The following is an 11,564-nucleotide window of genomic DNA, read 5'->3' as shown; positions in this document are numbered from 1 at the left end:
ACTGAACGATAATTGCTCCAACCCAGTGGTCACTAATGGGTTGTCCAAATTATCAGCAATACATAAAAAAATGAAAAAATCCAAAAAAAATAATCCGCTACAAAGTAACATACATGGTAACTCGTAGGCTGGCACGAGGTGTATGAACACACATGTTATAACGACTGTCGTTTTCCGGACACGCGAGGATAAAGTAAGTTACATTCATTCATAGCTTCAAAAAACGACCTTGAACATTTCGTACAAGAACCGTTCTTAACCTTGCAAAAGTAAACTAAAATGCTCGTGTTTTACGTTTACGATTAAAGTAGCTATGTTTTTATTAAACGTTTATATAGGGAAAGGCGTATTTGGACATAATTACACTGACTTAACAATTGTTTTCTCCCAATCAAAACAATTTAATGTTGTTTACTGCAGCAACACGTTTGCCGATCACAATGGGTGTTCCACGAGAACAACATTCTATACTTAAAAAGTTTTAAATATCTATTTTTTACGATTGTAAAAATATGAAGGGTCCTCAAATCTTCGTAGTGTATTTGCGTTTCAATTTTGAGGAAACCCAACGATCTTAAGACGCGCAAACATTTCACCTTCGTTTAGCGGGTGGACGAGATGTAACAGATAATGCCCATGTGCGTCGATTCCACCAACTCGAGTCTAATTTTTATCCGCTGTGCGAGGCACTCGATGCCCAACAGGAATAAAGAGGGTCGCTTTGTCGAACACCTCTACTTATGTCAAAAGTTCCTGATAAATATTTATTTTTGCTTATTCGACATCTTGAGTTTTGATAAAGCGCCTTTATCATTGCTGTTATGCGATGTCCAAATCCAAAAGCCCTAAGACAGCTTATTAAGTATGGCCACTGAATGGAATCAAAGGCTTTGTATATATCCAATGTGAGAACAGTTGCTGGAATATTTTCTTGGTCAGAGTAGTCTATGACATCGAATAATAGTCTTAGGCTGTTGTTGATGTGACGTCCTGGCATAAAGCCATTTTGTTCTTGCCCTATGATGTCGTTCAGGCACCCTTTGAGACGACTCGTAATTACTTTAGATATTACCTTGTACAGTAGGGTGGGGAAGATGGGACACTTGTTAGCTCTATTTTCTCGTCCCATTTAGTAGTAAACGAAGAACATTTAATGAATTATAAAACTATATCCTCACGACTCCAATAGACCACCGTCAGTTGTTTTAAACACGATCAGGATACTTAGATATTATGTGCTAAAGATGTCCCATCTTCCCCCACCCTACTATAAATACTGGCAAGCAGGATTCTTGTGTTTTGTGTCGTGACATCGGTAAGTAGTTATCGTAGGTCTGGATCGGCGTATGATAAGTGATTTTTTTAACCGATAGTTGTATTAGGATTGCGACACCTCTGTCTCTGTTTGTTTCGTGCGCTAAAAAGGTTTCCCCACGTGACTATTCCCCCCGGCTAATTCCCCCCAGTGACTATTTCCCCCCGGCTAATTCCCCCCTGTGACTATTCCCCCCGGCTATTTCCCTACCGCCCCGTGACTATTCCCCCCGGCTAATTCCCCCCAGTGAATATTCCCCCCCGGCTAATTCCCCCCGTGACTATTCCCCCCGGCTAATTCACCCCAGTGACTATAACCCCTAACCCCTAACCCCTAACCCCTAACCCCTAACCCCTAACCCCTAACCCCTAACCCCTAACCCCTAACCCCTAACCCCTAACCCCTAACCCCTAACCCCTAACCCCTAACCCCTAACCCCTAACCCCTAACCCCTAACCCCTAACCCCTAACCCCTAACCCCTAACCCCTAACCCCTAACCCCTAACCCCTAACCCCTAACCCCTAACCCCTAACCCCTAACACGATGGTCACAGGGGGAATAGTCATGGGGGTAAACAGTCGGTGGAGGAACAGTCGGAAGGGAAATAGCCGGGGGGAATAGTCACGGGGGGAAATAGCCGGGCGGGAAATAGCCGGTTACGGTCTCCTTGCACAGTGCACATGGCGTCTTTGTTGACGTTGAGATGACGAGGAAACGCTCGGTGGTTGAGCAACATGTCTTTGCAGCCTTGAAGTCAGTCGTGCAGCGAAACAGTAAAACGTTTTACATTCTAGTTGGAGTCGGCCCTCGCGATCACACCCGGGGCAAAAGACTTCGCAGCTGGGAGTTGTCGACGTGGGTCTGGGCTGTGAGGTTTCTGAGCTTGTTAGATGGAGCTTTGAGCTTCTGGCAGTTCTCATTGGTTGTGTGGTTTCGGTTGCTTTCTGAGTTGTACTATTCCTCTTGTGGTTCCCGCCTTCGGCTTGTTGCTATAATGAAGAGTAGTCCTTTATTCTGACAGGGCACTTTGCTTGCTTGTGACCTGGCTTTTGGCAGTATTTACAGGTAATTGTTTCGCTGGTATATAAGACAAAACATTCAAATCCATCAATGTTAACCCTTTTATTGGCATTTTATGATTTAGCTATATACCAAAAAATATTTGTTATGTTTTTTGGTATATATGTATGTGTAAAGTTTAAGATTTGGAAATTTTTTGTTTCTCATTTTTTGTTTCTTTCTCATTTTGGCAATCACTATTTGTTGCAAAAATGCAACATTGCCAAATAAGGGTGAAAACAGGAAAAATAAAACTTTGAAAAATTTAAGCTTAGTTTATTACAAGTTAACTTTAAAACTGTTGCTTACTTAAATTTAAAAAAGTAAAATCAGCATTTACTATTTAAAACCTTACAGAAACCGTTTTTTTTAGTACGTATATTCGGTATATTTGCAACAACAAAATATAAACAACCAAAAAAAAGAAATACTTGAATAAGTATAGTACAGGGTGGGGGAAGATGGTACACCTTTTTCATTCCATTCTCTCGTCCCATTTAGTACTGGTAGTAAACAATAAAGAACGTTAAAAGCAGAATTAGGCTAGAAAACCGTACTTTCAATACTCCCCGCCTGAACCGACGATGATTAAAAGAACAACAAAAGGTATTATCAATCAAAGCATTCGATCGAAGACAAAACCGTCATTATAGATAATCGCGTATACGAGAACCGCCACATGGATCGAGCAAAAAAAAAACAAAAAATATCGGTTTAACGTTATATATATAAAGTTTACATGGCAAAGAAACTAGCACAGCCGGTTAGATTTGGTAGGTTAACTACAAGTTGCAGAATACTGCTAATGTAAATATATTTTTATTTAGAGTCCCATCTTCCCCCACATTGTAATTTTGTATGTTTTCATTGCCAAACTTTGAAAAGTTTGCTTTTAATTCAATAATTAATACTTCAGGGGATATTTAAACATAAGATACTGATATAATAAAAAGATAATATTTTGAAAATATATTCGAAATTCAGTCATTTGCACTTGGAGATAATTTATGAGAAGTGGCTTGTGCGAAAAACAGTGTAGCAATACCCAATTTGTAGCAAAAATGTAAACTTTATCAATAGTTATTATCATTTTTTTGTTATTACAAGTTCATATACATTTGTAGGATACAATATTTATCCACTGATGTTCGAACATTACCCATTGTCGTTCAAACAATACCAATTGTTATGCAATAATATAATGTATAGGTAACATGTTAAAAACTATGGTTAATGCTTTAACGCTCAGGCTGGAAGCTTTCCGAAAATCCCCTTAGTATGACGTAGTTAGATATTTCTATGAGGTCGTCGAGCGTGTCGATGTTATTGCGCAATTTTATTTAACTGTTTCGTGTTATTTAAAAGTTTGAGGTAGGCCTGGAGCATATTTGTTGTTTAGTGTTATTTTAAAGTTGGAAGTAGGCCTGGAGCATATTTGTTGTTTAGTGTTATTTTAAAGTTGGAAGTAGGCCTGGAGCATATTTGTTGTTTAGTTTTATTTAAAAGTTTGAGGTAGGCCTGGAGCATATTTGTTGTTTAGTGTTATTTTAAAGTTGGGGGTAGGCCTGGAGCATATTTGTTGTTTAGTGTTATTTTAAAGTTGGAGGTAGGCCTGGAGCATATTTGTTGTTTCGTGTTATTTTAAAGTTGGAAGTAGGCCTGGAGCATATTTGTTGTTTCGTGTTATTAAATTGTTTAGTGTTATTTTAAAGTTGGAGGTAGGCCTGGAGCATATTTGTTGTTTAGTGTTATTTTAAAGTTGGGGGTAGGCCTGGAGCATATTTGTTGTTTAGTGTTATTTTAAAGTTGGAGGTAGGCCTGGAGCATATTTGTTGTTTCGTGTTATTAAATTGTTTAGTGTTATTTCAAAGTTGGAAGTAGGCCTGGAGCATATTTGTTGTTTAGAGTTATTTCAAAGTTGGAAGTAGGCCTGGAGCATATTTGTTGTTTCGTGTTATTAAATTGTTTTGTGTTATTTTAAAGTTTGAGGTAGGCCTGGAGCATATTTGTTGTTTAGTGTTATTTTAAAGTTGGGGGTAGGCCTGGAGCATATTTGTTGTTTAGTGTTATTTTAAAGTTGGAGGTAGGCCTGGAGCATATTTGTTGTTTCGTGTTATTTTAAAGTTGGAAGTAGGCCTGGAGCATATTTGTTGTTTCGTGTTATTAAATTGTTTAGTGTTATTTTAAAGTTGGAGGTAGGCCTGGAGCATATTTGTTGTTTAGTGTTATTTTAAAGTTGGGGTAGGCCTGGAGCATATTTGTTGTTTAGTGTTATTTTAAAGTTGGAGGTAGGCCTGGAGCATATTTGTTGTTTCGTGTTATTTTAAAGTTGGAAGTAGGCCTGGAGCATATTTGTTGTTTCGTGTTATTAAATTGTTTTGTGTTATTTTAAAGTTTGAGGTAGGCCTGGAGCATATTTGTTGTTTAGTGTTATTTTAAAGTTGGGGGTAGGCCTGGAGCATATTTGTTGTTTAGTGTTATTTTAAAGTTGGAGGTAGGCCTGGAGCATATTTGTTGTTTCGTGTTATTTTAAAGTTGGAAGTAGGCCTGGAGCATATTTGTTGTTTCGTGTTATTAAATTGTTTAGTGTTATTTTAAAGTTGGAGGTAGGCCTGCAGCATATTTGTTGTTTAGTGTTATTTTAAAGTTGGAGGTAGGCCTGGAGCATATTTGTTGTTTAGTGTTATTTTAAAGTTGGAGGTAGGCCTAGAGCATATCTGTTGTTTAGTGTTATTTTAAAGTTGGAAGTAGGCCTGGAGCATATTTGTTGTTTAGTGTTATTAAATTGTTTAGTGTTATTTTAAAGTTGGAAGTAGGCCTGGAGCATATTTGTTGTTTAGTGTTATTTTAAAGTTGGAGGTAGGCCTGGAGCATATTTGTTGTTTAGTGTTATTTTAAAGTTGGAGGTAGGCCTGGAGCATATTTGTTGTTTAGTGTTATTTTAAAGTTGGAAGTAGGCCTGGAGCATATTTGTTGTTTCGTGTTATTAAATTGTTTAGTGTTATTTTAAAGTTGGAGGTAGGCCTGGAGCATATTTGTTGTTTAGTGTTATTTTAAAGTTGGAGGTAGGCCTGGAGCATATTTGTTTTTTTTGTGTTATTTATTTGTTTAGTGTTATTTTAAAGTTTAAGGTAGGCCTTGAGCATATTTCTTGTTTATATAAGAGTTTAATGTTTTGTATGCAATATTTCCAATCTAGAACACAAGTTATGTTTTGAATGCAATATATTGAGTAAAATCAGATGGTAAATGTAAATGGCAAATGCAATACCACAGCTCGGAAGTGGTTTCATGCAATAGGCACTGGCGTAAAGTTACGGGGTTGCAGGATTGCCTGGCAACCCTTTGATTTTCTCCATACTAATAATGCGTAAGGAATTACGTTCGACCAAACGAAGACGCTATTATTACTGCGAACAAACTTCGTTTACGTTCGTTAAAATATGTTAATACCGATGCGTCATTCACGACACAAATGCGTTCAACTGGTATTTAAACTCCTGTTTGCTAAATAATTCACGTGTGAATCGCTATTATGAAGTCAATAATCAACGTGTGAATTGCTATTATGAAGTCAATAATCAACGTGTGAATTGCTATTATGTCGTAATCAATTGCCAGGTTCAAACAACCGCTATTATGATGCAATGAATCCACATGTAAATCCCTACTAATTCGTAATAAATATGCTGCTTGGCTGGGGAAAACATTGTATATAAATATAAAGCAGTGTTGGAAACGATTTAGGCAGTTTATTTCCGCGATATTTCGTTCTAGAAACCTACTATTTCCGATGGACGGATTTTCGTTTGTAAGATAACCGCACACTCGTGTGGGCTTGACGAAAGGCGCATGCGACATAGCAACTGTGACGTCACTGGCGCGGCAATCCGATTTGACCGTTTCTCATTACACGGACTCGCCGAACCCGCGTAATTTTAATTTGTCTCATCCCTAAGTATTTCTGAATACGTTTACGTTTGTATGAGCGTTTAAAAAGCACATATTTAAACGGTTGCAAACCGAAAACAAAGGGTTGCAAAGACTTCCTTTTTTTCTGGTTTTTGCAACCCTAACGTTTAGTAAAACTTTACGCCTATGGCAATAGGCATGAGCAATATACAATCTGTTAAGATGATTGCTTCTAAATTTTGAATCAGGTAATGTCCTATATATTATGATGTTATTGATAAATGTTATGTGTGCTGACCGAATGCCTCAATTAGGTTGTTACGTTACAGGTATGGCCGTATGTGTGCTTTCCATACCTGTACATAGCTACCGATATCGATGTGTTCAATTCAACTTATTTATTTTGTTGTATTTATGCTAATACATATTTCACAATATCAGTAAAGTAGTATCTAGTATACTGCTGGCGTCGTGGCTTAGTGGTTTAGGCGCCTGCATTGCAACCAAAGTGTGCCCGATAGCCAGGCAAGTAGATTATTGTAGATAAGATTCAAATTTCAAAACATAGATTATTGTTGCTACCGCAGGCCAATGGAAGTGGTGAATTAAAACTTTTGGTTTGATTTACGCATACATTAAGCCACTGGCGTCGATTTATATGGTGCAGGGTATGCAGGCCTACCCTGAGAAAAAAATATTGGAAGTACAGGGTAATAATACAAATATATTAGTCATACAACCTATGCACTATGTAGTCTCTATTTTCTCAGAAACCTCAACTTTCCTTTTTTTTTCTTTTATAGTTTTACTTCACTACTTCCTTTTAAACATAAGCTTACCCGCAAATAACATTTATTAGACTAAAAAAAAGCCCATAAATTTAATAACCTACGTAGTGCACATGAAGTAACCAGAGCATTATACTTGATTTAACTAAATTATAAATTTATGGTTTTAACTAAATTATAAAGACTTTTGAAAATCTAAATGACATCTTAACTTTATCTAAAGTAAATTCAGCAATAATCATGAAAATGAGCTAATTAAACAGCCTTAACTTAAAACATAAATTACATTATCAGAAAATGTGGGCAAAGCTGTAAAATGTCTGATTTTGATACTTAATTACCTTTAAAATCAATTAAATCATTAATTAAAATAATTTAATTTACATTTTAAAATTAATTTTATCACAAAGTTAGTATTGGTTGGGGTAGAAAAAACGGGTAACACTAAAAGAGGGAAAAGGGAAAAGAGGGAAAAGGGAAAAGAGGGAAAAGGGGGAAATCGACACTACAAGGGGAAATAGGGAAAAGAGGGGAAAAGGGAAAACTTGCATTCCTAAAGGAGAGAAACAGGAAAAGAGGGAAAACAGGGAAATGCTGCTTAGTAAAAAAAATTAGATTTTTTTATATTTTATTTACTTAACTTTGATAATTAGAAAAAGGGAACAGGAGAAAATCAATACTAACCCAAGGGAAAAGATAAAAAGTAAAGAAAAGAGGGAAAACAGGGAAAATGGTGGAAAAGAAAAAGAGGGAAAAAGGGAAAAGGAAAACAGGGAAACAGTTGAAAAGAGGGAAAAGTGGGAAAAGATGGGAACAGTCGTAAAGAGGGAAAACAGGAAAAAGAGGGAAGACAGTTTTCCCCTTTTTTTCTGTTTTCCTTTCGCCCCTCCTTTTCCCTGTTTCCCTCTTTTCTTTATTTTTCATCTTTTCCCTTGTTAGTATTAATTTTCTGCTGTTCCCTTTTTCTAATTTTAAAGTTAAGTAAATAAAATCAAATTTAAAAAATATCGTTTTTTACTAAGCAGCATTTCCCTGTTTTCCCTCTTTTCCTTTTCCCCTTTTTTAGAAATGCAGGTTTACCCTTTTCCCCTCTTTTCCCTATTTCCCCTTGTAGTGTCCATTTCCCTCCTTTCCCTTTTCCCTCTTTTCCCTTTTCCCTCTTTTAGTGTTACCCAGAAAAAACAAAAACAGAAAAAAACACAGTTGTTTTTTATTACAAATACCTGCATTCATAATAAATATATCACGAAAGGCCTTCTCACAAAAAAAGTTTAGCAAACCCCATTAAAAGTTTTTTTTGTAAATTTTTTGTTTGATTTAATAATTTGTGCTTTACCGAAAAAATAATTACCACCTAGAAGAACAGTTAGAATAAAAAATAAGCCCAATAAATTTCCTTTTTACCCACAAAAGCTGTTTGCGATAAAATAATTTTTTAGCGGGCTAGGAGGGTTGTCCTTTCTTACCCCAAGTAGCCCATTGTTTTTTATTACCCCACTTTACTATAGCCTTTATTGTCTTAGGAAGCCTAAAGAACCACAGATTTTGTTTGTGAGCAATGTAGTTTTCAGATTGATACTGGCAGAATACATTACTTTACAACTGTACACTATAACTGTAAGTCTGTAATCCTATTATAAATCTAAATTGGAATATAGTCAAGTGGGATAATAAAAAACGGAAAGCATAAACTTTCGATTTTTTTTCTATGTAATAAATATAAACAAAAATATTTTAAGTTGTATAACCTATATAAAGCTCAACAAGTAACTGAAGTACTACACTTAAATTAACTAAATGTTTTAAATCTAAAGTACAGTCTAAACTAAATTCAGCAACATAATTTAAAAATGACCTGCAACTAAACAGTCTTAACCTAAAACATAAATTACATCATCAGAAAATGTAGGCAAAACTGTAAATAACTGTTTTTAATACTTGATTACCTTTAGAAATAATTAAATCAATAATTTATTTGAAATACTATACCTTTAAAATCAGTTTTATCACAAATTTAATATTGGTTGTAGTAGAAAAAATAAAAACAGAAAAAAACAGTTGCTTTTTTCACCCCTGTTTTATAAGGCAATATCGGGGTAAAAAAAACAAGAAAAAGAGGTGTATATCAAATATTCCCTAAAAATTTAAACATACAAGCAGCAAGTTACTTAAATATGTAGCAAATAACTGCATTAATAATAAGTTTATCACGAAAGCCCTTCTCACAAAAAAAAGTTTAACAAGCCCTATAAAAAGTTTTCAATTTTTTGTTTAATTTAGTAATTTGTGTTTTACCGAAAAAGAATTATCATTTAGAATTAAAGTTAGTATAAAAAATATGCCACATAAATATTGTTTTTACCCAGAAAAGTTGTTTGAAATAAATTGTCTTTTTTTAGCGGGCTAGGAGGTTTGTCCTTTCTTACCCCAAGTACCCCATTGTGTTTTATTAAGCCACTTTACTATAAAGTAAAAAAAAACTTATTGAGTTAAACCCCATTATAGCACACAACACAACCAATTGAACACATAAAATGGGTAGTACAATAACTAGTAACCCTTCGTTAACCTACATGATCCCTGGCAGCAGCAGCAGTCTCTGTATGTATGCATTGGCATTAATACATCAAAATAAATAAGTTGAATTGAACACATCGATATCGGTAGTTATGTACAGGTATGGAAAGCACACATACGGCCATACCTGTAACGTAACAACCTAATTGAGGCATTCGGTCAGCACACAAAACATTTATCAATAACATCATAATATATAGGACATTACCTGATTCAAAATTTAGAAGCAATCATCTTAACAGATTGTATATTGCTCATGCCTATTGCCATAGGCGTAAAGTTTTACTAAACGTTAGGGTTGCAAAAACCAGAAAAAAAGGAAGTCTTTGCAACCCTTTGTTTTCGGTTTGCAACCGTTTAAATATGTGCTTTTTAAACGCTCATACAAACGTAAACGTATTCAGAAATACTTAGGGATGAGACAAATTAAAATTACGCGGGTTCGGCGAGTCCGTGTAATGAGAAACGGTCAAATCCGATTGCCCCGCCAGTGACGTCACAGTTGCTATGTCGCATGCGCCTTTCGTCAAGCCCACATGAGTGTGCGGTTATCTTACAAACGAAGACCCGTCTATAATATTGCATTCAAAACATAACTTGTGTTCTAGATTGGAAATATTGCATACAAAACATTAAACTCTTATATAAACAACAAATATGCTCAAGGCCTACCTTAAACTTTAAAATAACACTAAACAAATAAATAACACGAAAAAACAAATATGCTCCAGGCCTACCTCCAACTTTAAAATAACACTAAACAATTTAATAACACGAAACAACAAATATGCTCCAGGCCTACCTCCAACTTTAAAATAACACGAAACAACAAATATGCTCCAGGCCTACCTCCAACTTTAAAATAACACTAAACAACAAATATGCTCCAGGCTTACCTCCAACTTTAAAATAACACTAAACAACAAATATGCTCCAGGCCTACTTCCAACTTCAAAATAACACTAAACAATTTAATAACACGAAACAACAAATATATGCTCCAGGCCTACCTCAAACTTTAAAATAACACTAAACAATTAAACGACACGAAACAACAAATATGCTCCAGGCCTACTTCCAACTTTGAAATAACACTAAACAATTTAAAAACACGAAACAACAAATATGCTCCAGGCCTACTTCCAACTTTAAAATAACACTAAACAACAAATATGCTCCAGGCCTACTTCCAACTTTAAAATAACACTAAACAATTTAATAACACTAAACAACAAATATGCTCCAGGCCTACTTCCAACTTTAAAATAACACGAAACAACAAATATGCTCCAGGCCTACCTCCAACTTTAAAATAACACTAAACAACAAATATGCTCCAGGCCTACCCCCAACTTTAAAATAACACTAAACAATTTAATAACACGAAACAACAAATATGCTCCAGGCCTACTTCCAACTTTAAAATAACACGAAACAACAAATATGCTCCAGGCCTACCTCCAACTTTAAAATAACACTAAACAATTTAATAACACGAAACAACAAATATGCTTCAGGCCTACCTCAAACTTTTAAATAACACTAAACAACAAATATGCTCCAGGCCTACTTCCAACTTTAAAATAACACTAAACAACAAATATGCTCCAGGCCTACCTCAAACTTTTAAATAACACGAAACAGTTAAATAAAATTGCGCAATAACATCGACACGCTCGACGACCTCATAGAAATATCTAACTACGTCATACTAAGGGGATTTTCGGAAAGCTTCCAGCCTGAGCGTTAAAGCATTAACCAAAAACTATAGCAGTAGAGCAAGAAAAAGAATGTTTAGACTTAATTTTCAAGCGCACAGCATTATTTCGTGTTATTTACGTATATTCCTATTTATAAATACACTTAATAATCAAAATTAACAATAATTTCAAACTGTCCCATCTTATCCTGT

Source organism: Ciona robusta, chromosome 8, assembly GCF_009617815.1.
Source record: "Ciona robusta chromosome 8, ASM961781v2".
In the NCBI taxonomy this organism is placed as follows: Eukaryota; Metazoa; Chordata; class Ascidiacea; order Phlebobranchia; family Cionidae; genus Ciona; species Ciona robusta.
This window is presented reverse-complemented; position numbering follows the sequence as displayed.